Consider the following 23,498-nt stretch of genomic DNA (forward strand, 5'->3'; position numbering starts at 1 on the left):
GGGGGACAGCTTGAGGCTCTGTCTCAAAAAAAAAAAAAAAAAAAAAAAAAAACCTGACAATTTTAATTCACAATTTATACAATTGCAGTGTCGTTTTTTTTTTCCAAAACAACTACTATACTTGTGTATGTGGTAAAAGTTCTTTATGCTTACTTGTGTTTTATTATGTAGAATACTATGCTCAGGTTAAAATTTCCTAATTTTACTGCTTCATCAAGGATATTCTTAGATAAAATAGGCAATTTACACTACTGTGAGTGCTTGACAGAGACAATTACAAGAGTTTTAGTGGAGTTTGCTACCACTGTCTTGATTAGTGCTAGAGTTACAGCCCTTTTATCCAGTGTTGCTTTTGTACCATTAGTACAAATGTCAAAACAGAGAAAAGGGGAAATTCATATCTTAGGATTAGTACTAAAGTAATCTTGCTCCGATGAACTTTCTTGATATGATTTCAGGTTTCCTGGGGTCCACAAACCCCATACCTTTGGACTGCTTGCTTAGTGTTTTTAAAGTTCAAACTCTAGGACCAAATGAATCTGACTCTGCCTATCTTGAAATCTAGAGCTCTAAAGCAAGTAGTTACCTCAGTTTTTTTCATTTGTAAAGTGAGCTTATAATAATCAATAATATATCGTAGTATAATCTATCACAGTATTAGTGTGAGAGGTTAAATGAATATAAAGCTCTTAGGTGGGTACCTGGTAAATAGGAAGCCCATGTGTTTACAAATTATTTTGTATTATATATATACATACACACTTCCACACAGATTTTTGTGTGTGTTTCATTAATTCTGGATATTTGACAACTCCATTCAAGTTCATCTCACTGCTTCAAATCAGCATCTACTTAAGACAGTTTACTATTACTTAAACACAGTTTAGTTCTGAAGATTTTTAGAGACAGTTCTTAAAATATTTTATTTATACTATTTCAAATCGCAGAGAGTATACAGACAGTCCCCAGGTTATGAACAAAACAGGTCCTATAGGTTTGTTCTTAAGTTGAATTTGTATGTAAATTGAAACAGATACCTATTACCTGTAATAGCCTCTGTTCATAAATGTGAGTCAACATCAGTTGGATATTTGTAACTCAGGGACTTACTCAGTTCATAATAATAGCTTCAGTTTGTAAGTGCAAGTTGTATGTAAGTCAGATGTTTGTGACTTAGAGGCTGCGTGTACTTTGAATCACTTTGATAGCAATGATGGAGGAGGAAATTCTACCATCTATATTCTATAATTGGATTCTCTTATTGACCAATGTGTGCTGATGATTTCCTCTGTAGTTTAAATGACCTCGAGGGGAATATGCAGTGTGGTATAAAAAAAAGGTTGTTATATTGTCATGGATTTCAGTGTTAACTGATGACGCAACTTGGCTACTCTTAAAGTTAAATGACCCATTTGTGTTGGAGGCTTTTGTTTTCTTTCATATATTCTTTGCAACTGGATTTATCTGGAAGTCGATAGTTCTGTATGTACTCAAATAATTTTAGTTATTTTTTTCAGTGTTCTTCACCTAGAGCTTTGTGCTGAGAAGCTAATAATCCTCTTTGCCATACAGTGTAGGGGGAGAATATTGAGTCTCTGAATATAACCAAAATTCATCTTTCCTTAAAGTTAAATCTATCTTTATTCAGAATATACAAGTTCTTGATTGCACCTATCTTTCTTGAACATGTTTGCCAGAACTTCTGATTGAATGTAGCTTAATCATACTTTAGGGGCCAATGGGAAATGTATGCCATTGATTAATCACACTGATGAAATTATTCTGTTAGAATAATAAATACCAATTACCTAAGTGTGTCTGTGTGTGTGTGTGTATGTGCATACATACACACATACACACACCTACATACATATATAATATCACTAAACATGAAATGGAGGGGAAATCAACTGTGAAATTTTTTATGGAAACAATCTCAAAATTTGTCTTTTTTTTTTTTTAAAGGAAAACACATTGTATCATTAATAGCCAAATACATTCTAAAGAAAGTTAAAACCATATTAACATTTTGAAAAATTCCAGCATTTATTGAATTAAATGTTTGTACAATAAGGTAATAAGTACAACTTTTTTCTGTCGTCTTTGTAACCAGCAACATAATCTTGCTCTTTTCTGATTTGAACTTTCAGTGAACTCTTCTATAAATTTGTGATATTAAGTCCCTTCTTATTATCTCAGTATGCTTCTATGCATCATAAACACAAAATAACTTTTCTTTTTTTTTTAAATCAAAAGAACTTTGATGTAATTTTCTAGGTCCCTACAAGAAATCTGGAATAATTTCATATTTTGTTTTACCCTCATGTTTATAATTTAGTTTTTGGAGTTCTATGAAACACCTTTCACTCTAAGTTAGACTAGATGATAATCACTCTTCTCAGTCTGGCCAAAAGGTAATGCTCAGTGCAGTGACACATTCAAAAGGAAAGTGGAGAGATTTCCAAGCATTTATCTTAACTTTATTTTTACTGATGTCTGTCCTTCCTTGTATTTCTGCTGTTAGTCTTGATTGAAATTAAAATATTTCTTTGTAAACTCCAAGGACACATATGTATTCTATACCTAGGGTCCAAAAGTTTCCTATTCAAATGCTTATCCTATGCTGTTTCTCCAAGCTTGTGTACACCTAAGCTCTTAATCCTTTCCCCTGAGCCATCTCCAAAAGCAAGCTTTATATTTGGTGAAGCAAGAATTGTTTCTAAAGGCTGTCCTTGGATTCAGCTATAAAACAGGAAAAGACTTTGCAATTCTGGGAGTTCCCCTGGCTCCCACTGCCAAAACAACTGAAGGTTTCTGGAGCTTACATAGGTCTTCTTCTTGATAATATAAAAACACATCTTTTAAAATCCAGATTAACAAAACAGAAATGGAGAACATTATAAAAAATATATATTCTTATGGATTTTAGATTTATAAGTATAATTTTATTTATTTTAATAAATAAAAAGCTACCATTTGATGCACATATTAGAGTGAAGAAATTTTTCTAACAATAGACTATTTCCACAAACATTCTTTTATGTGCATTAACATGATGTGTCTTTAAATAATAAGTTCTTTTAATATTATAATTTCAAAAAGTTACCAAATAAATGAATGACTATTTTCTACATAAAGTAAAAGTCTAATTCACATTTTAGAAGGTGATAGATTAAATTGGTGTTCCTTCTTCCCTTTATGTGCATATCCATAAAACAGATATAATTCTGGCTATGGATATCTCATGTATTCAAACTCTGTAGACTGCTGTACGTTTGGCAAAGATAATTATATACTTTGGCTTGGCATGTGGAACAGCAAACTTTTCCACTTTCCATTATGTAAATTAGCACTGGAAATAGCTGTATATTTCTCTATGATGTTATCTTGCTAAATATAGGTAGTGCAGATTCATTTCAATACGAAAGAATAGTTTGTCATGAACTGATGGTCAAGTTTTTATATAACTTAAATATCATTTTGATATTTGTTCATTGTGTGGAACATTCAGTCTCTTTTCATAATTTATTTTTCCTGTAAACATCTATAGGATTATAGAGCTCTGGCAAAATCAATCAGACTTCTCTGGTGACTTTTGTTTTATAGGCTATCTTTGTATTTTATGTTTTTTATGCGACAGACCACTATATTGTTACCTACATAAGGAAGAAAGACATGAGTCTTGTCATAATGTATGTTGCTTTGATATCTCTTGTTTTTTTATGAGCCTATTTTAATTCCTGCAACTGTTGAAATGCAGGCAATCAGAACTAACCAGAGATTTAAAATCTGTTAGTTTGATTTTGGTCATGAAATAGATAAGACATTAAATTGCTTAATCCAAGAAGAAAATATTTAATGAGGCAGTAAACGAGTTGGTAAATTATATTCCTCATTTAGTTTAATATTTGAACATTATATTCAAATAATTATTTAATTATTACATGTAAGCCACTCCCATGAGAACGTATTATTATTACATTTATAAACAAAATGGTATCATTTAGTGAACCTTTAGCAAGTGGCTTACAATTAAGTTTAAATACTGCTGAGGCCCCACTTTTTTTTCAAAGTGCTTAGAAGTACTACACCTTTAAGATAATCTAATGTCCATTAGTGGCTTTAGACAATGGATGGGAAAGAGAAAAGGCTGTCAGACACAGATAGCACTTGATTTCCTCTGGCTTTGCAGAACATTATGTTATATGTTCTATTTTTACCTTACATAACTTTAGTGTTATGTTTTTACTTTCATTCAATTGCTAATCAAAAGTTTTCCTATGTGAAGATGTTTTTACCATTCTTGGAACTACATGGAGTTTTCTCTTTAATACTACTACTGTTTGCAGAGGTCCCAGGCATGTGACCTTTAAAATAAGAGGCAAATCATTTTCCTACTTTTAGTATGTGGTTAGGAGTAAGTTGGCTCATTCACATCAAGGCTAATTTGATGTGAGTTAGTACGAACCCTTGACAAAATCCATGGGTTAGAATTTAGACTGGAAGGAGACAATAAATCTTACTGTTTAAATCACCCAACAGAATAACAGTACTGTTTGTAACATTTCTCCAGTCTTCGTTCCTAAATCTGTTATTCTGTGATGTAAAGCCTTGGTTACTTTTCATTACTTTTAAATTTGTTTGCAGAAGGTGGAGCCCAGAAAATGTGCCCATCACCGAGTGCTCTAAGTTTAGCTGAGGAAAGCAAGGCCGTGGTGGTAATGTTTCTGTTCCAAAAGAGTTGTATTTATCTGAGTTACCGGACTGGTTTACATAAATGAGAAACTAAGATTTTCCATACACTGGGAAAAGTTTCAAAAGGATGGCTTTTGTGCTTGCCACTTCATACCCACCAAATGTTACAAACAAATACTCATGTCTGGAGTAGGCCATTTGTGGATGTGCGTAATTGCGGTTCACAAGTCATTCAAGCCCAAGCCTTTTCCAGGTACAAATGAGAAATCCTCAAAAATATTTTGGAGTGAGTTCAGCTTTTAAGGTTTAAGAATTTATTTTTTACATGAAAGTAGATGTATCAAAAGGCCTTTTGTCTGAGGAAGGAGCTCTAACAGCATTCGTGTGAAATGGCACTATTGTAATCTTTATCATATATTACTACATTTTAGGGTGTTGGGACTAGAATTTTACAATGTTAAGATCTTCAACAGCCTACTTAATTTTAGTTAACTTTTTAAAATAGAACTTTTGTACATTGATAAGTTTTTAATGTGACTCCATTGCTTACTTTGGCAACTAAAGTGTCAAATTTGGTTTCAAAACTCATGAGAAGATTTTTATCATTCCCCTTTTCATGGAGAAACCAGAAATGATCTCAATGAAGTCATTGTTTAATATCTAGCATTAGTCTTATCTCTTTTAAATAATAAAATGGCTTGTCCTTAGCAAGGCCAATAAGAAACAAGTCCAGGCTTAAATAATACATTTTACCAATTTATCATTGTATTTTCCATTTCAACATTAAAAAAACCAAACAACAACAACAACAAAACCCAAACCTTACTTCACAAGGGTCTATTTTATTTAGAGTTTTACAAATCAGTTTAGTGTGTAATTTTGTTGAGTTTGTTCCAAAATATAAAATATGAAGTAGTTATTGCTGGTTCTAGAAATCCTTGTCTTTCAAAGCATTTTTGAAGTTGAAAACATTTAATAGTTTTTTTTGGTAGGGGGGAGAAATTTTAGTGTGTCTTTTGGGTATCATTTCTAAAAAGTTTAAGCATCTTTCAAGAGCACTTTGCTAATACTACATTTTTCCTAGAGATTTTTGAATATTTACATTATTTTGAGCAGAAGTGTAGCCCTTAATTAAGAGTGATTCTCTTTGGTTAATCAAATGAGCAATCTCCACAGCTAGTACTTACCATATATTTGATTTATTCATGCGGAATTAGCACTACTTATTCAATTAAAGTCATTAGATGGCCTTTGTTATCTTATTTTTAGAGTACAGTGCTTTTGGTGGGTTGCGGATACACAAGAGGAGAATATATACACATGTAGACGTACGTATGTACACATGTGCATTTGGCTTTATATTCCCAGTTAAATTAATGAAAGATCCAGTGTTTTAGCAGAAATACAAGTAGGGTAGAAGCAGATGCAGCATATCTAGCATACTTTTTCTTGACCACCAACATGAATTAGCACAGTTTTCCTTCATCACCAAGGTCCTTAATAGAGATTAGTGACTTTCCTTTTACCATCACTATTCTAAAAGAAAAAAGAATCTATGGGCTATTTCATTTTCATCATTATTCCAGAAGAACTTGAACTAGCAATCCATAGGCTTCCTTTTAAGGGAATGTTTAAAATTACCAGACTTCCCTGGTTCTTGAACCAAACTCAGTGTCAGCAAAGACACTTTTTCATCCAGAGGCAGGAAGCAGAGTTAATACCCAGGTGTTGTCTGTCACTAACTTAACAATGTTCTGGAAAGCCCATTTCTCTATAACTATTAAAGCTGAAATGTATATTATAACTTTGAATTTTAGATTAACTCAGAGCTCTTGATTTTTTTGCATCAAAGAAAAAGAACAGATGTGTGGTAATCTAAATTGACCAAATTTTAAAAATCACTTACGTTTCTTTATAGATTGATTTTTATACTCAGGTTTAAATGTAGTCATATCTGCTTCAGAAATTTATGAAAAATAATGATGAGTCATGCTATGAAAACTTGACCCAAGAAAAACTAAGAAGCTGTCTGGTGTGTCTCTCTTTTTTGATAGAGAAAGGGCATATTTCAAAACAATGGAAGGTTGCACTGTTTTCAAAATTTTAATTGAATTGTCTTTTATGAATGCCTAACTTCTATACCTGGCGTATAGTAGGTATTCAAAAAATATTTATTGAATGAGAGAAGAAGTGAAGTACTTATGTAGTATATTTATTAGTCCCTTAAATATTTTTGGTGCATAGAGTTTAGAGCTGTGAGGACAAAGTCTTGACCCTTAAAATATTAGGTGAGAAGAAACATTCAGTATTCATTGACTCTGTATTAAATTATGAGGGCCCTGTGAAGAGCCTAAGAATTAAGAAGATGAGAGTAAGTTAAAAAAGAAAGAAAGAAAGAAAACTATAGCATTAGAGTGTATGACCTTGGCCAGAATTTGGTGAGTACATATATATGATATTGGCAGTGGTAAAGGAATTCAAGGCAAAAGTAGTTGATTTTTGCAAATAAAGAAAAGCATAATGGAAGAGGTAGCATTTAAGCTAGGCCATTACGTCTTAGCAGATGACAATAAGTAGAACGAGGTCATTCCTTTTTGAGTGGGGCTTGAGAAAGTATTTGGAAGCAAAAAAACACAGTACCTATTTAGAGAAAGTGTTAAGAAAGGCCCAGCTATCTCCATAGGCAAATACTGGAAAAAGAAATGTTGGGCTAGAGTGTGGTGATCTTAAGGCTACAGTTTCAGCTTTCCTTGAGAGTCTTAAATTTAGGGTTTCTGAGTACTACTGTAATAAGATAGATTATGTATGATTAGGGAAGGCTAAATGCAAAGAGATCAATGAGGAATATGTGGCAGATATATAAGGGAGAAATTCAAGCACTTAAAAAGAATGTTGAAATGAAAAGATGGGAAAAAGTTGTTTCTAAAAAAAGCAGTAGCAACTGGACATGGGAACTGATTGAGTGATCATAGCAGAAAGAATCAAAAGGTACTCTTCACACTTCTATAACACTATAGGGTCATATGTGTTACCATATGGTGTTAGGTTAGGGTGTTACCATAACACTACAGGGTCATATGTGGCCATAAAATTATTATATAAACTCCCTGAAATCTAGTTTTTAGGTACTCTCTTTGGGAGGAAACTACTACATATGAGCTCCCTGCCAGGGACATAGCCCTTGAGACTTGCCCTCTCCAGAGCCAAATCTCCAATGCTGTGGCTGGGAATCAGGAGCCAATTAGTCAGTTTGTGGAAACAAGTCGCTAAGTGTGTCAAGCAGAGACTGAGCTCTACAAGAGCTGAGGTGGTCCAGAGGACCAGCTGCTACACCCAAGAGTGGCTGCAGTACCCAGTGTCCTCACGAAATGGGAAGATGAAGCTTTCCCAAGAACTGAGCAGAAGGAGTTGGCAGAAAGAGAGTTGATTGTTGTTGCTCTTGTGTGTGTTTTTAACTTTTTCTCCCTTTTTATTAAAAAAGTAATATGTTCTCACTAAGGACATTTTAGAAAACAGAAATAGGTAATAGAGAAAACAGTTTTCACTATTTATATAAAACTGTTAATATTTTTGCATTATATCTACAAATCTTTTTATGAAGCAGGTTCCCCCGGTAAAAATGTGTACCATATAAAGGCAAAAGAAAGCTACCATAATTGTTTTTTTACTTTTAGTTTATAGGAGATAGAAGTCAGATAATAAAAGGGCTTACAGATTGTTGGGGAGCTGTTGAAGAATTTTAAGGAGGGGAGTGGTATGATCATATTTACATTTTAGAATGGTTGGGGCAGCCCTAGTGTGAACAGTAGATTAGCTGGTCCTAAGGCTTAAAGCCTGGAAACCAATTGTGAGGCCAACTTGTAAGGGGCTAATCCAGAGGAATGGAGGGAAGGGTAATAGCAAAGAAATTTGAGAGATTTATAAGGAAGAATTGACAGGATGTGGTAACTGTTAAGTTGCTGAGGTGGAAAAGCATGTTGTAACTGTTTCAATTAGATGTCCCACAGGAACTTCAAATTCAACATGTCCAAAACAAAAAATTATAATCATTCTCACCAAGTTTACTCCCCATCTGTCTTAGTCCATTTTCTGATACTATCATAGAATACCAGAAACTGAGTAATTGTAGACAATGCAAGTTTATTTGGTGATGGTTCTGGAGGCTGAGAAGTCCAAGAATATGGTGCCAGCATCTGATGAGGCCCTTTGTGCTGTTAGCCCAGGGTAGAAGGTGGAAGGCAGAAAGTGAAAAGGCAAGTGAGGGCACAAGTCAGAGAGGATATCCGGCTAAACTCACCTTATTAAGACCCTATTCCCACAATATTGACTTACTCCTGTGATAAAAGCATTAATCCATTCATTAGGGCAGAACCCCTCATAGCCTAATCACCTCTTAAATTTCACACTTCTTGATATTGTCACATTGGCAATTAAATTTCAACACAGGTGTTGGAGGGGATATTCAAACCATAGCACTATTGTAGATTCTCTCTGAATATATTCTTAGCCACCTAGTTATCCAAGCTAGAAAGTTGGAAGTTGTTCTAGACTCTTATTTCTGTAATGTCTACCTTTACATCTAGTTGGTCACCAAACCTGTCAGATCTTCTACTTAAATCTTTAAGATCCATTTCCCTAGTCTTTATTACTACTGTATTTGCCAAGTTCAGGTATTTATTTTTGACTTAAAACAGTGGTTGGCAAACTACTGACTACAGACCAATCCAGCCTGCCATCTGTTTTTGAAATAAAGTTTTAATAGAACGTAGCCACATTCATATGATTACATTTTGTCTATTGCTGCTTTTATGCAACAATGGCAGATTTGAGTAATTGTGATTGGTACCATGTGGCCTGCAAAGCCGAAAATATTTACTATCTGGTCTGTTACAGAAAGTTTGCTGACTCCTGGCTTATAATATTGTAATGTAATTGATTTCCCTGCTTGCACTCTTTAAGATAGTCTTTCCTATGTTGATAGAGTGATTTTCCTAAAACACTGTTTATTCATGTTAACCCCTCTTAATCATATTTCCTAAATAACTCCCAACAGCCAAAAGAATTAAATATACAACTCCTTAGCATGGCAGGTGATGAGTTCTAGTATAGTTTTTCAAATTCTAACTCTTTATCAAAATACCCTGGCCAATAAACTCTTGATCTCAATCTTCAAGTCTTTAGTAATGGTTCATTTTGAAAGGGATTCATTTACATAACAACAGCAATCTACATTAATGTTAGTGTTGTGAGGTTTAATCTTTCAAGGTTTTATGTAGGGCTTTCTTAATGAATATGTGTTTTTATGAAATGATATTTCTTGAAAAATCCCAGTCCACTGGTTGTCAGTTATTTATGTCAGTGTGAGGAAGGATAATAAACATTATTGCTAGACATTAATTTTACTTGTTCAGCAAGAACTCTTGAGGTTGTCTGTGAAAAAAATGAGCTGATTTTCTCTTTCTAAACATTAACAGAATTTTTTATATTGCTAGAAAATCAAAATAGAAATGTCATAGACATTCTAATACCTACATGAATTTTAAAATAAAATGTACTTATGGGAGAGTGACATTGGCAAGCTGGCAAAATAGAAAGTCTCAGGCTCCATTCTCCATCTCACCCCCTGAAAATTCAACTAGCAACTATCCATAGATTGAAATATCCATTTGAAAACTGCCTTAAGAAAGTAAGAAGTATGATATTGGCTCTAACCACACTGCTCCTCTCTCTCCTCCAAGTCAGCAAAGCATCAGAAAGAGGGGATTGGGGGGAGGGGCATAATTTCTAGGGGAAAGAGAGAACTGGATGCATTCTAGCGTCCCTAGAATTTTGACATGCTTCCCATAAAGCCTACTCCAGCCTCATTTAACAAAGAGCAAACAGCATCACTCGACTGCCTGGAGTCAGATAGAAACAAAGGGAGGCAGATTTCATAGTGACTAGCACATGGATCTTGATGGTACTTCTTTGTTTCTGTTACCTACGGCACCCAGTTGCAGCAGCCAACCTCATAGTTTTTCTCAAAGGTAAGCTGATTGCTAAACTAGGGAAGTTCAACCTACCTTGAGTCCCTAGACTGCGACCCAGCCTCAGAGCCCAGCTCACTGACTCCATACAGGCAAGGAAATGCCTACCTGCTCCCATTTTAGAAATGTGAAAGGCCTAGACTCAGAAGTCAAGCAGTAGCTCCTCCCCATCTCCCAGCTAAAGCCTGACCAGTGACCTCGCCCAGGCAGACAGACTCCACCTGTGTGAATTTCACAGAAGTATAGGGTCTGCATTGATTTGATCTGGGAAGTCAAGAAGTGGCTCCTAAAAAACAACAACAACAACAACAAAAAAGAAGTGGCTTCTCTTAGCCAATGAGTTCTCCCAGTTATTTTGCCGCAGCAGGTATGCTTCTGCCTTTGCACATTTTGAAGAAGCACAGAGGCCAGACTGTCTCAACCCAGGAGGTCCAGCAGCCACTCAGCTTAGCCAAAAACCCACTCCATGGCTCCACCCTGAAAAGAAGCAATCCTCAATCACATATTTTTAAGTGACTAGCTTCTGGTATTGCCTTTTATGAGGGAAACCCTCCCTAACCTCAGAGCCCAGCCTACAGCTTATCTAACTGCATGTTCCAAATGCCACAATTTCCTACCAGAATCTGTCACTGTAGCTAGCCAGTAATTCTACCTAATGGCAGAACCCAACCACCATTCTCACCGAACGGTGGACTGTGGACTCCAGCTAGCAGCCCCACCGAACATTAGAGCAAAAGCAGTGCCTCAGATTGCCCAGGGCCATCACTAGTTAGCCCTTCCAAAATCACAAGCTAGACTTAATAATGAAGGTTTGTCCATGCCAAAGAATACCTGTAAAGCAGCAGAAGAGGAACTGGTTCCTCAAATACATAGAAAATTATAAAGAACCAAGGAATCATGACATCTCCAAAAGAAACTAATGCATCTCCATTAATGGGATCCAAAGAAATGGAGATCTGTGAAATGACTGACAAAGAATTGAAAAACAGAAGTTCAGTGAAGTATAAGCATAGACAAATAGAAAATTAAGTGAAATTTGGAAAATAACACAAAACAAAAATAAGTTTAATAAACAAATAGAAACAATAATAAAGAACCAAATAGAAATCATGGAGTTGAAGAATACAGTGACGAAACTGAAAAACTCAATAAAAAGCTTCAATGGCAGACTTGAGCAGTGAAAATAATCAGTGAGATGAAAGGTAGATCATTTCATGCTATGCAATCAGCAGAGCAAAAAACAAAGAGAGGGGTGGAAAAAGATAAAGAAAGCACCTTTGGGAATTATGAGATACCATCAAGAGACAAAATGTTTGCATAATAGGATGTGCAGGAGAAGAAAGAGAAAAGGGGTTGGAAAGCATATTTAAAGAACTAGTAGCTGAAAAATTCCCTACTCAGCAAATAGATACCAACATCCAGGTTAGGAAGCACAGAGGTTGCCAGTCAAATTCACTCAAAAGAGAAGTATGTCGAAGACAAAGAAAAAGTTCTGAGAGCATCAAGAGATGAGAAACACATCACATTAAAAGGGGTGATGATACGACTATCAGAGGATTTTTCAGCAGAAACTTTGGCGGCTAGAAGAGGGTGGGAGCATGTTCAACCTGTGAAGGGAAAAAAACTTCCAAGACTACTTTACCCAGCAATGTTTTTTCAAAATTGAGAGAGAAACACTTTTCCATCACCATTTGACCTGCTTTACAATAATTGCTAAAGGGAGTTCTTTAAACTGAAAAATAAAAGCTGCTATTTCATAACATGAAATCACAAAATTTAATGTATAAGTAAAATAAAGTTATATTCAGAATACTCTATGATCATAATAATGATTGTAAGGCAATTTTATCCATAGTACAAGGGTTAAAGGAAAAAACCATTGATAACAACTATAGCTAAAATAAATTGTCAAGGGAAACATTATAAAATGATGTAAATTCTGCCATAAAAACATAAAATGGAGGAGGGGGTTAAAATGTAGAATTGTTGTATGCACTTGAAATTAGGCTGTTATGAGCTTATAATTGGCTGCTTTAAGTATAAGATATGCTCTGCAAGTTTAATGATAACCACAAAGCAAAAATCTATAGTGGAAGCACAAAACAAAAATAGAAAGGATTCAAGCATACCACTACAAAAAGCCATCAAACCACAAAGGAAGATAGCAAGAAAGGAAGAAATTTTAAAAGTCTACAAAAAACCTATAAATAGCCTATAAGAAACCTATAAGAAAATAGCAGCAGTAAGTCCTTATTTATCAGTAATTACTGTGAATGTAAATGGATTAAATGCTGCAATAAAAAGACATAGAGTAAATGGATTTAAAAAAATAAGACTCAAGATGACGGATTAGAGACATCTCCTTACCAGCTACTCATGAGAGAGGACTCCAGCAATCTCTGGCTGGGAGATCCTGCCCAGGAACACCACTCCTATGAAGCAGTAGGGGACTCCAGGAGCCAACAAGGAGGTTAGGCAATGAGACAGACCAACACAGAAGGAAGTGCCTGAGTAGGGGCAGAGGCTGGCTAATACTTCAGTGGAGGACTAGAAACAGGAGAGGGTTATTGTGCAGGGTTTTTTTCCCCCCTTAGATTTTGCTGCTTCTTGGAGCTGTCATGGAAGGGCTTAAGAGAACAAGTAATCTAAAACATCTCCAGTGGCTGGGATCGAAACACTGGGTGGCTTGACTACTAGCAGGGCAATGCTATTGTGGGAGGACTGGTTGGAAAGAACAGGGTCCTAGTGCACAGCTGGCTCTAGCATGCCTGTTGACCTTGGGCAGCCATCCTTGGGGTGAATTGAACAGGCTACCACATCCCTGGGACACCCATGTTGTGATCAGGGTGCACTGTTCAGAAGGGAGAGGGATGCCTTTTAAGAAATCTCATGAGAACTACAGGGTCCTAATCCCATGGTGACTGAATGCTAGTGAAACAACCAAGCCTTGATTGAGGACACATAAATAAGGAAGACAGGACTGGGTCTCCTCAGCACCTAGATAGTGGCTTTTGGCCCCCATCTTATACAGCAAAATCAGTGAGTGTGTCCTCTTATCTTGTTACCACACAGCACCATTTGGTATCTAGAATATATGTATGTGTGTGTGTGTATATAAAATGTTTTTCTATTTTATCTTTTCCCAATTTTTTCATTAGTTTTTGTTGTTGTTGTTATTATTGTTATTGTTTTTTGTTTGGTTTGATTTAGTTGTATTTTTATTTTTGCATTTTTATTTTTTTCAATAGCAAGGACTCCTCCATTTTTGCTATGGTTTTTCAACCCCTTTTGTTCTTTCTTTCTTTTTTATTTTCCTCCTTTTTTCTATCTTTTGGTAGACATTTTTCAACTTTTCTCATCTTTCCCATATAAAACAACAACTAAGATATCCTTTTTTATCTTCATCTTATATACTTTTGTTTTTCATCTTCTTTATTTTTATTTTTTTCTTTTCTCTGATCTGCTTTATTTTATTTTATTATTCTACTTATGTGGCAGATCCTTATTCTGAGGTCTGGGCTAGAGGGGGATCATAACATTGGTCTGACTGAAGGAGACCTTAAGCTCATGGTCCAGGTTGTCCTTCTAGCTTTGGCATTTGGAAAAACAGTACTGCCCACTACAACATAGTACTGATTTTTTCTGTATTTGGTGAAGGTGAGGTCTTGCTTTTGCCCAGGCTGGTAAGGAGCTTCTGACCTCAAGGGACCCACCCAGGCTGGCCCCACCAGAGTACTGGAATTGCAGATATGGATCAAAGCACTCTGTTGTCTGTCTCTTTCTGTCCTTCTCTCCTTTTGTTTAATTTTTTTCTTTCATCCTGCCTTTTAATTTTTTTCTTTATCTTTCCTTTTCTTTTCTCTCTGCTCTCTCTTTACCCTTCTGTTCCTTTTGGTCTTATACCAAAGGCCACTTCAAAACCTACGCACTGATACAAGGTAATTTAAAGTGAAGGAGGTAGTGAGAGGAAAAAGAAAGGTAAGGACGTGAACAAGAAGAAAACACACATGAGGAGAAACCAACAGAAAAATTCAGACAAAGTTAAAAACCAGAACAGAGCAAACCCCGCCACACACACACACACACACAAGGAATCATGAGGTAGCTACTGCATAGAATTCCACCTAAAAAGAAATAATGGAAATGACAGAATTAGAATTTAAAATATGGATGACAAAAACAAAGAAGGGAATTGATAAAAAATTTGAAAATAATAAAAAATAATTGAAAAATAGAACCAAGGAATGGATGAAAGAGATGAACAGAGAAAGGAAAGGGTATAGTGGAGTTTAAGGAATTTAAGTAGTCAATCAGGGAACTTAAAGATGTAGTAGAAAGTGTAAATAACAGATTACACCATGGAGAGGAAAGAATCTCAGAGCTGGAGGATAAAACTCTTGAGCTAACCCAAACAGTTAAAGAGGCAGAAAAGAGAGAGAAAGCAGAACATTTACTCAGAGAACTATGGGACTTGAGGCATTCAAACAGAAAAATTACAGGTATAATAATGATCCTGAAGGGGAAGAAGAACGTACTAAAGGAATAGAAGATCTACTGGAGAATATCATAAATGAAAATTTCTCAAGTATTACCAAAGATTCTGACACACTGTTTTTAGCGGGATATCAAACCCCAGGTAAACTCAATACAAACAGAGCATCTCCAAGAACCTGTTCAAAAGTCAAGACAAAAGAGACAAGTAATAAACCTGTTCAAAGTCAAAACAAAAGAGAAATTCTGCAAGCAGCCAGGAGTAAGAACCAACTGACCTACAAGGGCAGATCCATCAGGGTGACAGCTGACTTTTGACTGAAACTCTCCAAGCCAGAAGAGCATGGTCATGTAAAAATTAATAGTATTAAAATACCCATACTACCCAAAGCAATCTACAGATTCAATGCAACCCCCATCAAAATTCCAATGTTATTTTTCATAGGAAAAAAAGGAAACAATTCTAAAATTTATATGGAACCACAAAAATTCCCTAATAGCCAAGGCAGTTATAAGCAAAAAGAATAAATAAAGCCCGAGATATACTACCTGATTTCAAACTATAGTGCAAGGGACCTTAGCAGACATTTTTCAAAAAAATAACTCAACTTTACTACTTTTTAGAGATATGAAAATTAATATTACAATGAGAGATATCATTTCATACCTGTCAGAATGACCATTATGAACAAGCAGAAAGATAAATGTTGGTGAAGATGTAGAGAAAAGGGAAGCCTATGTAGTATTGGTGGGAATGTAAAGTAGTACAATCATTATAGAAAACTATATGGATGTTCCTCTAGAAACTAAAAACAGAATTACCATATGATCTAGCAGTCTCAATTCTGGATATTTTTATCTGAAAGATTTAAAATTTGTTTATCAAAGAAGTGTCTGCACTCCCATATACATTGCAGCACTATCCATAATAGCCGAGTTATGTGCTCAAGTGTCCATTGGAAGATTAGTAGATAAAGAAAATGTGACATATATTGTTGGAATACTATTTAGCCTTTAAAAAGAAGGAAATTAAGTTATGTAATTAGCAACATCATCCAAGAATTGGAGAAGAGTGTGCCATGTGAAATAACCCAGGAACAGAGAAACAAACACTATGTATTCTCATGTGGAATCTAAAACAATTGAACTCATAGAAGCAGAGAGTAGAATGGTAGTTTAAGAGACTGAAGGTGATGATAGTCAAAGGGTACAAAATCTCAAAAAGATTGTGTTGTCGATGGTGGTTTCTTTTAGTTCTACTACATAGTTGGTAAATAGAGTTAGTATTGTAGGCCAGGTACAATGACTCATACCTGTAATCCTAGCCCCTAGGAAGCCATCTGGGGCAGGGGGGTTGGGGGGGTAATTGCTTGAGCTCAGGAGTTCAAGATCAGCCTGAATAAGAGTAAGACCCTGTCTGTAATAAAAATAGAAAAATTAACTGGGGATTATGTGTATCCTAGCTACTGAGGCAGCTGAGGGAGGAGGATTGCTTGAGCCCAGGAGTTTGAGGTTGCAGTGAGCTACAGTGGTGGCACTACACTCTATCCAGGGCAGTAGTGAGAGACTCTGTCTGAGAAAAACAAAAACAGAAGAAGAAGAATTGTATGCTTCAAAATTGCAAAGAAAGTAAAGTCTAATGTTTTCACCACAAAAACATTAAGTATTTGAAGTGATAGATATTAACTTGCTTGGTTTAATTATTCCACATTGTATTAACAAATCATAACATCACTTTATACCCCATATATAAATTATGTAATTGAAAATTTTTCATTTATAATTTTTTTTTAAAAACTGGAAAATTTTTGAGAAGTATCAAATTTAGTTATATGGTTTAATTTAAATGCTAGTTAAGCAATAGATACAAAATAAAAATGTCTGTTCAAGATTTATTGAACATTTAGTACAAGGAAGTAAGGTAGGCAGTCATTTACTCAATATTTTGTTGGAAACTTAGTCACATTTAACTTACTCATTTTCTTCCTTTTTCAGGTGAATTTCAACCCTTTTTAGAAACTAATAGCAGTTTCAATGTAGTACTTGAAATTAGACTTTTCAGAAAAGTTTGTAAACAATTATTTCTGTGTATGACATGGTGTATCATAATTTGGAGAGTGTGATATTGGTACCCAAATTACCATTTTGTTCCCTGAAATAAACTTCCACTAGTACTAAAAATACAAGAGATTTTCTAATAGATGAAACATAAGTGATTTGTTAGAGTGCTTCAGTAATTTTATATCTGCTGCTAAGTAATGCCTAGTATTAGTTCATCATGAACCCAAAGATCACAGTGACTAAAAATGTTTCAATAACTTTAGGTTGCATAAGTGCTGAACAGTTAAAATCTCCAACATAACTGAAAATGAAATAAATAGCTATTAATAAAATATTACATTTTTGCTAACAGCATTTAGTACATATCTGAGAGCCATTTGGAGGCAGGACCAAAAAGCCAATGTTTCAGGGTTAGGTTATTTAGGAAAGAAAACCTTTTATTATAAAATTAAGAGTGAATTTCAATGCTTAATTTCAACTAGGTTGGTTTAATTATTCCACATGATATTAATAAATCATAACATCACTTTGTACCTGTAAGTTTATATAAATTATATAATTGAAAATTACCTAATTTTCAAGGTTAGGTGATATCATATCTGTATTTTCAAAAGAAAACCTAAAATTATATATTATTTCAATAAATTAGCATCTCTTTGAAGACTTGTAAATCATAACATTTTGAAACTCCATTTTGAAACTCCAACTTCATCTCTTTGAAGACTTGTAAGTCATAACATTTGAAACTCCAACTTCAAACATTTTGAAACTTCAACTCCATTTTGAAACTCCAGTTTGAAACTCCAACGTCATCTCTTTGAAGACTTATAAGTCATAACATTTTGAAACTCCATTTTGTTTGAGTCCTATTACCTATCTTTTAAGCCATTAGGTTAATGGACTTGCCAGCAAACAAACTGGAGAGTGTAGTATGAAGGCTTTCCCAGCCCCTTTATGTCAGAAGATGTTCATATGAAAGGACTGTCTTCTCTATAGCTCTTAAGGACAGAACTGGGTTTAGTAAGTGGAAGTTATAAGGAGGCAGGTTTGGGCTCAATATAAGAAAAACACTTTTAACAGATAGACTAGGTCCAAAATGGAATGAATCTGCCGTATCACAAAGAAGTTCAAATGGGAGTTAGTGACCCTTTGCTAGAAGTGCTTATGCTAATAGCTAATAGCTATTAGCTAATAGCTACTTTATAAAAGCTTATGCTTGAGCTGTCCTAAAACTTTATATTTCCATAATGTGCTTGGTTTATGAAGTTGATCTTGGATAGAGATTATTAGTAGAGTCTATGTTCTGTACTTTAGGATAAAGTAGACACATCTTAGGAAAAGCTCTGCTTTATGGCTATTACTTTCTTAATATTTCAGTTTTCAGCACTGATGTTGATTTTAATATGTCATTCTCTTAAATACCTATCACTGTCCTAGCTAAGGGTCAAAAACTATCCAGGGTGGTAATCTGTTTTTCTCCCTGTTTCTAACAATTTTTTATAACGTGTGAAGGACATGCTATTTCCTCTACAAGAAACTATTCAGTACACCTAGGAATTAGTTTTTGAACTGTGTGCATGTATGTTTAAAAATATTCTTCTCGGCTCGGCGCCTATAGCTCAACCGGCTAAGGCGCCAGCCACGTACATCTAAGGTGGCGGGTTCGAATCCCCAGCCCGGACCCGCCAAAACAACAATGATGGCTGCAACCAAATAATAGCTGGGCGTTGTGGCGGGCGCCTGTGGTCCCAGCTACTTGGGAGGCAGAGGCAGGAGACTCGCTTGAGCCCAGGAGTTGGAGGTTGCTATGAGCTGTAATGCCATGGCACTCTACCCAGGGGGACAGCTTGAGGCTCTGTCTCAAAAAAAAAAAAAAAATATTCTTCTCAAGAATAAAAGAGATCTTCGGCGTCACCCATAGCTCAGTGGGTAGGGCACTGGCCATGGTTTGAACCCAGCCCCGGCCTGCTAAAAACAAAAAGATAGCCAGGTGTTGTGGCAGCTGCCAGAAGTCCCACTACTTGGGAGGCTGAGGCAAGAGAATCACTTTAGCCCAAGAGTTCGAGGTTGCTGTGGGCTGTGATGCCACAGCACTCTACCAAGAACAACAAAGTTAAGACTGTCTCAATTAAAAAAAAAAAAGAAGACGAAGAAGAAAGAAAAAAAATCTAATTAGTACATTTAGAGTTGTGTTGGTTAATTTTTTTCTTCTCTTTTCCTTCCCCATATTAGTGCTGATGGGCTAATATGAGATCACTGGTGCACAGAGCCAAGTTTATAGTTAGTGTGGTCATGTTTAAATTTTTGCCATCTTGAATAAATGCTTGGTAACCTCAATATTAATGTTCTAACAATTAGCAATTTTGGGCCTTTTAAAAAGAGATTTGTTGTTGTCATATTTGAAAAAAATGATTTGGGAATAAATAAGAAAAGAACAGGAAGTTTTCACTCTTAAGTCACTATTATACAGAAGAAGGGTATAAGTAGTATTTTATTAGCAGTGAGTGAAGTCAGCGTTCTTAGAGACTGTTGTGCTTGCAAGTAAAAAATAGAAATCTGTCTCTGAAAATGTGAACATAATGAACAGGTGCTTTGTACTGTTTCTCCTTGTATGGATAGTATTGATGTAGAACAGGGGCTCAGTGAATTTTATGTTTGAGAAAAAAAGATTTCAATTAATTTATCGCTTCTTTGAGAGCAATATAACAAATGTGTAAGATATAATTGTTTTTTGTTTATGAATAAAAACCAAGTGCTATGAGGCTCAGACAAGTAAAACATCTTCTTTATCCTTACGGAGATGGTTGGTAAATAATGACCAAAGCAGACCTACACAATGAGCAGTTGAGGATAATCTGGTAACACTATACCTCCTTAAACAATGTTGCATGATGACTATTTCACAAATAGAAAGCAGAAACTTTCTTCAGAACGTTATGTAGGTTCACCTTTATACTAAAAGGACAAGAAAAATGAAGATACGGAAGTAAGAATAACTAGCAGATTACATACCTGGAAATAACGTTTTCTGTTTGGGTAGTTTCTTCACACTTGCTTTTAGAGAAGAAAAATTTTTCCTGATTTAGTGTGGTCTTATTTTAGGCCACCACAGGATAAGCAGAAAAAGAAAATGGCTGTTTATAAGAAATGTATAATATAAGCACATCAATAATAAGTTCAGCTATCAAGAGGAAGCTTGGCTTAGGAGAAATGTTATTAATATCACCATATTTATTCCAAAGGTTTACTGATTATTCTTTTTAGAAATAGATTCAGTAGACTTGGTGCCCATAGCACAGTGGTTATAGTGCTGGCCGCATGCACGGAAGGTGGCAGGTTTGAACCTGGCCTGGGCCAGCTAAACAACTGCAACAAAAAAAAGCAAGAAAGAAAGAAAGAAAGAAATAGATTCAGTGGTGTTTTTCTCTTTCTTGCTTGCTTTTTTTTTTTTAAAGTTGTGATCTTGCCAGGTTACCCATCATGCTGATCTCAAACACATGGGCTCAAGTGATCCTTGTGCCTCAGCTTCTCGAGAAGCTGAGAATATGAGAATACAGGCAAGTGCCACTATGCCAGGTTTGTGTTTTATTAAGATAACTGCAAATTCCAACATTAATTTTTTTTTTTTTGGCTTAGCAGATATCTTAGATTATTTTAAAAGGAAAATAGGGGTTTTTTCATGGACCAATTTCATCATTAGCACTCACCACCTTATATTAATACTTATGGCACAATTGATTTTTTTCATATTGTTTTTATTTTTAAAAATGGTAATATACAATTAAAGCTTTTGTAGGCTATATTTTCAAAAGCAAATGCAAATAGTTTCTCTAGTTAGAAGAAATATTATAAAGCACTTACTATAAAATCATTAGCTTTTTTAAGTTTTCTTGAGACAATTTTCTGTATTTATGTTTTGAGAGTTATTATACTACTTCCATATTTATCTGCAAGAAACTTAGTGTGTATTTCATATATAGAGTTCCTATGTATATCACACACACACGCATGTGTACATAAAGTTCCTAAATTTTAATCTAAACTTTTTTAAGCAAATTTTTATTACATAAAGGTTGTCACATAATAGGATTTTTCTCTACTTTATACACAATTATTCTTACTCTCCACAGAAAGGCTGCTTTTTAACTTTTCATCTGGTGATGGCAAGCACTAAAATTCTGATTTTAACAGAATAGTAGTAAAAATGCCTCAGTGATTTAAGTTGAAGGCAGTACACTGGTACATGGCTCTTGCACCCAGTATCAGGAATATACAAATGTCTTTTTATTCAAAAATACAAAATAAGTTATCTGTAGGCATGGACAATGGATGACAGCAGTAAACCATTATATTTGTCAACTGAAACCAGTAACTAAGGTTATAGTGATTTTCTTAAACATCAGCCAGCCTTTTCTTCACTTTCTCCAACTGACTTCTCTGAAGTTATTGGTGAGGAACACTGCCTTGAGCTTCCTGTCACAGTTCATTAATGGGAAAGCACTATTCTAGGAATTAGAACATGCCACCTCCCATGCCACCCATTGCACCCATTCCAGGGTCCTTCTCTTCCTTAGGAAGTTCTGTGACTAATTTTTGCTGTAGTTAACAAGAAGCCACCCCAGCAGCATCCAGTAAAGCAGTTCTTACAACCTTTGTGGGATCAGTGATCCTTTTTCCACCATATTCACAAAATCTCCAATCATAGCATCATAACCAACTTCTGCAGAACTTTGCATTATTTTCTCCACTATCAAAGATCCCTCAACACCTGCATTCTTAGTGATGGTCTTCACAGGAATTTTGAGTGTTCTTTTAATAATTTCTATACCAATTTTTTTTATCTTCATTAGCTGGAGCTAATGAGTCCAAAGCTGGAATGCACTGAAGCAGAGCGCAAACCCCTCCAAGAACAATGCCTTCTTCAACAGCAGCTCTTGTGGCATTAAGGGCATCTGTAACTCTGTTTTTCTTTTCATTTACTTCAACATTGCTTGTTCTACCGACCTTCAGCAGCTACTCCATCTGAAAGTTTTGCCAGACATTCATTCAGTTTTTCCTTTTCATATTCACTAGTTGTAATCTCTAACTGCTCAACAATTTCTTGAATACATTCTTCAATTTGAGACTTGTCACCTTTTCCTTTCAAGAGCATGGTATCATCTTTGGTCACAATGACCTCTCCAATTTTTCCTAAGTCATGAAGCTGAACATCTTCAAGAGTTAGGAAGGGGTCTTCAACCCCTCTTCTCCGAACACTGCACCAGCAGTAGCAACAGCCATGTCTTTAAGCTGGTTCTTTCTATTATCACCAAAACCTGGAGCTTTGACTGCTACAACTTGAAGACCAACTTTTAGCCTATTCAAAACAAGTGTGCTTAGAGTTTCTCCATCAGCATCTTCAGCAATTATGACCAAGGGCTTATGGTAAGCATTGGCAATTTCAAGAGCAGGTATGATTGACTGAACACTAGAAATTTTGTTTTCACTTAATAGAACATAGGCATCCTGGAATTCACATTTCTGACCTTTTGATGTATTAATACAGTATGGAGAAATATAGCCTCCATCAAACTTCATGCCTTCACTAATTTCTAATTCCTCATTCAGTGGTTTTGCATCCTTTACTGTGATGACATCTTTTCTTCCAACCTTTTTCATTGCATCAGAAATGATGCTGCCAGTTTCTTTGTCTCCAATTGCAGAAATCGTAGCAACCTGAGCAGTTTCTTCAAGGATTGTCACAGGTTTAGACTGCTTCTTCAGTTCAGCAATGACAGCATGAACAGCTAGCATCACACCTCTCCTGATTTCCACTGGATTAGTACCTTTGCTAATCTTTTCAAAGCCTTCCTTGGCAATAGACTGTGCGAACACAGTGGCAGTGGTGGTACCATCCCCAACCTCTTCATTTGTGTTATTGGCAACATCTTGAAGAAGTTTAGCTCCAATATTTTTATATTTATCTTTTAAGTCAATTGACTTTGCAACAGTCACACTATCTTTTGTTACTTTGGGACTTCCCCAACTCTGTTCAATAATAATTGTTCTTCCCTTTGGCCCCATTGTAACAGCTACAGCATTGGCTAAAAGGGGTACACCTTGAAGCATTAAGGCTTGGGAATCTGCACCAAATTTTACATCTTTGGCATAAGCCCAAGTGAGATGGGGAGCCAGTGCCTAGGACACTGGTCTTATTTGGCAAAGAACTGTGGGTAATCAAAGCAT

General features: G+C 35.5%; 1 protein-coding gene and 1 pseudogene across 2 annotated transcripts in view; one reads left to right on the forward strand and one right to left on the reverse strand.

Moving 5' to 3' along the window:
• The window catches only part of CWC27 (CWC27 spliceosome associated protein homolog), a 238,280-nt gene that overhangs the window by 63,387 nt on the left and 151,395 nt on the right, over positions 1 to 23,498 (forward strand). The window lies entirely within an intron of this gene.
• On the reverse strand, positions 1,665 to 23,498 carry LOC100944595 (annotated as a pseudogene).

Source organism: Otolemur garnettii, unplaced genomic scaffold, assembly GCF_000181295.1.
Source record: "Otolemur garnettii isolate 467f Iridium unplaced genomic scaffold, OtoGar3 scaffold00017, whole genome shotgun sequence".
In the NCBI taxonomy this organism is placed as follows: domain Eukaryota; kingdom Metazoa; phylum Chordata; class Mammalia; order Primates; family Galagidae; genus Otolemur; species Otolemur garnettii.